The sequence below is a fragment of the Scomber scombrus genome, chromosome 4 (genome assembly GCF_963691925.1).
Source record: "Scomber scombrus chromosome 4, fScoSco1.1, whole genome shotgun sequence".
Classification (NCBI taxonomy): domain Eukaryota; kingdom Metazoa; phylum Chordata; class Actinopteri; order Scombriformes; family Scombridae; genus Scomber; species Scomber scombrus.
In genome coordinates this window covers 32,806,907-32,809,406 of record NC_084973.1, presented here as the reverse complement: position 1 = coordinate 32,809,406, position 2,500 = coordinate 32,806,907, and the positions used below count along the sequence as shown (strand labels likewise).

The 2,500-nt window shown below is 38.9% G+C and overlaps 1 protein-coding gene and 1 pseudogene across 1 annotated transcript in view; both read left to right on the top strand.

The window, feature by feature from the left end:
- LOC133978648 (phosphatidylinositol 3-kinase regulatory subunit alpha-like) overlaps window positions 1-1,290 on the top strand; it is a 20,666-nt pseudogene extending 19,376 nt beyond the window's left edge.
- The window catches only part of LOC133979436 (uncharacterized), a 1,726,912-nt gene that overhangs the window by 1,295,960 nt on the left and 428,452 nt on the right, over window positions 1-2,500 (top strand). The window lies entirely within an intron of this gene.

Below are 2,500 nucleotides of genomic sequence, written 5' to 3'. Positions count from 1 at the left end.
GATGGGATCTGTCCTTGTTTGTCCAGGACCAGGTGGTGAAGGAGGACAGCATCGAAGCCGTGGGCAAGAAGCTGCACGAGTATCACCTGCAGTACCAGGAGAAGAACCGAGAGTACGACCGGCTGTATGAAGAGTACACCCGAACCTCACAGGTACGACTTCAACCCTGCAAACTTTATTCATACTGCAGATTTTAGACAAAGAGGCAGGATGATAAATGATGTGATGCAGCAGAGTGTCCTGATGGTGTAACCAGTATTTAATCATTAAAACCTGATTATATATAAACAGGAAAATAAATGTAGAATAAATAAAAATCCACTTTTAGCAACACAGATCTATGTTTTAAACACGTCATTAATCTCAAATGATTTATAAAAAAAAATTGTAATTTTTAGGATATGTCCTGCTATATATCGACAAAACACATTAAGATCTAAATGTAGAAATAATAAAAAAAGTTTCTTTTCATTCAATGTTTTTAAATGAAGTCATTATTAGTATAAATCCACTTAAATACACTGTAGGTGATAAAATATGTAATATGTATCATTCTTTTGTGGTTACACACATTTGACATTTTCAGGAGCATTCAGTCTTACTTTTGGTATAAAAAAATGGTGCAAATGTCATTTCAAATTATATAAAACCAACAAAGATACTAAATGTACATTTTAAACAAACCTGATGCTGCTTTTAAATCTAGTTTAACTGATTTATGAATTATTCATCATACCAACACTTATTAGTTACTGACCAATGTTCCCTCCTGTTTATACTGACTGTTAAAAGATCTTCAAAATTTCTGCCGTGACAGATTTTAGGTTTCTTGTCTTTGAACTGTTATAACTCTTATAAAATCGATCACACCCTTCTCACCTTTACCTCCTCCTCTCTTCCTCCTCTTCTTCATTCTCCTCCTCTTCCTCCCCCCTCTTCCTCCTTCTTCTCCTCGTCTTCCTTCTCTTCCTCCTCTTCCTCCTCTTTTTCCTCGTCCTCTTCCTCCTCCTCCCTCTTCCTCCCTCTTCCTACCCCACCTCTTCCTCCCCCTTCTCGTCTTCCTCATCCTCTTCCTCCTACTCCTTCTCTTCCTCCTCCTCCTACTCCTCCTGCTCCTCCTCCTCCTCCTCTTCGTCCGTCAGGAGATCCAGATGAAGCGGACGGCCATCGAGGCGTTCAACGAGACCATAAAGATCTTTGAGGAGCAGTGTCAGACTCAGGAGCGCTTCAGTAAAGAATACATCGAGAAGTTTCGCCGGAGAGGGCAACGACAAGGAGATCCAGAGGTAGGCTGTTTCCACGGCAACCGAGAGAGGGGGGGGACCTTAAAAACTCACACACACTCAAAGGAAACCTGGTTGCCATGGAGACCGGAGCGTGCAGGAGGAAACCAAACTGACGATGAATCAAACTAAAAATCAATCTTTTTTCTGTTTGTTTTTAAATCTTAAAACTTGTTAGTGTCTATTTTAAATCTTTTTATATCAACATTTATCTTTAATATATAAATGAGATCTAAATCTGCCTTCATGCAACAAACACTTTAGTTTTTTTAGCATCTGCAGATTTTAAAGTGTTAAAAAAAACCTTTTTATTCTCTAATCACTAGTTTATGGTTCAAGAGAACATTTTACAGAATATGATGAATACATGTTTGAATGGTGATGGCCTTTTACAAAAATGAATATCAGCTGCACAAAAATAAAAAATATGATGCATTTTATTTCAGTTTTTCTATATTCAGGGTCACATTAAACAAAATCCACTGAGCAGAAATGTGTTTTTACAGCTCTTAAATGTAAAAATGAACATGTATGTAAAGGGTTTAAACAGGGAATTTAACAGACTTCACTGATTTAAGGCAAAGACTGTAGATATAATGGACGTAACATCCGTGACGTCACCCATTGGTTTGTGTACTCGGAGGCCAATAGTATCAGATCTGAGCAGCGCCATCTTGGAAATTTCAGGTGCATGCTGGAAAAATAAAAAACAGGGATTCTACTTATATGGGCATCAGGAGGAGCATGAGGCGCCCTCCTGAACCTGTGAACCAATCAACCTGTCAATCACCACGTAGCCACGCCCTAATGCATACCCTGCTTTATCGTCACATATAAAATCAGGGAGGCCAAAATGTCCCAAATGAACATCATACTGCATTGAAGAAGGCTTTAAACTAGCGATTGAGACCATAAACACATTTTGAAAACGTTTACTGAGGTTAGAAATCAAGTGAGAAGTTGGTGAATTCTCCATTGACTTGTATAAAGACGGAAGTCCTTTTGACACCAAAAACGGTCGCCCCCTGGTGGCCTTTTGATAGAATGCAGTTTTAAGTTACTTCCCGCGTTGGCCTCATTTCAGAGGACCAGAACTCCCCGCCTGGGTTAAGGCCTAACTGATGCTGACAAACTGGCTTTAAAGGACGAATTAGTTCAGAATGGAAAGAAAGACAAGTATATAGAGTTGATGTAACAGAGAATGATTGATAAATGTT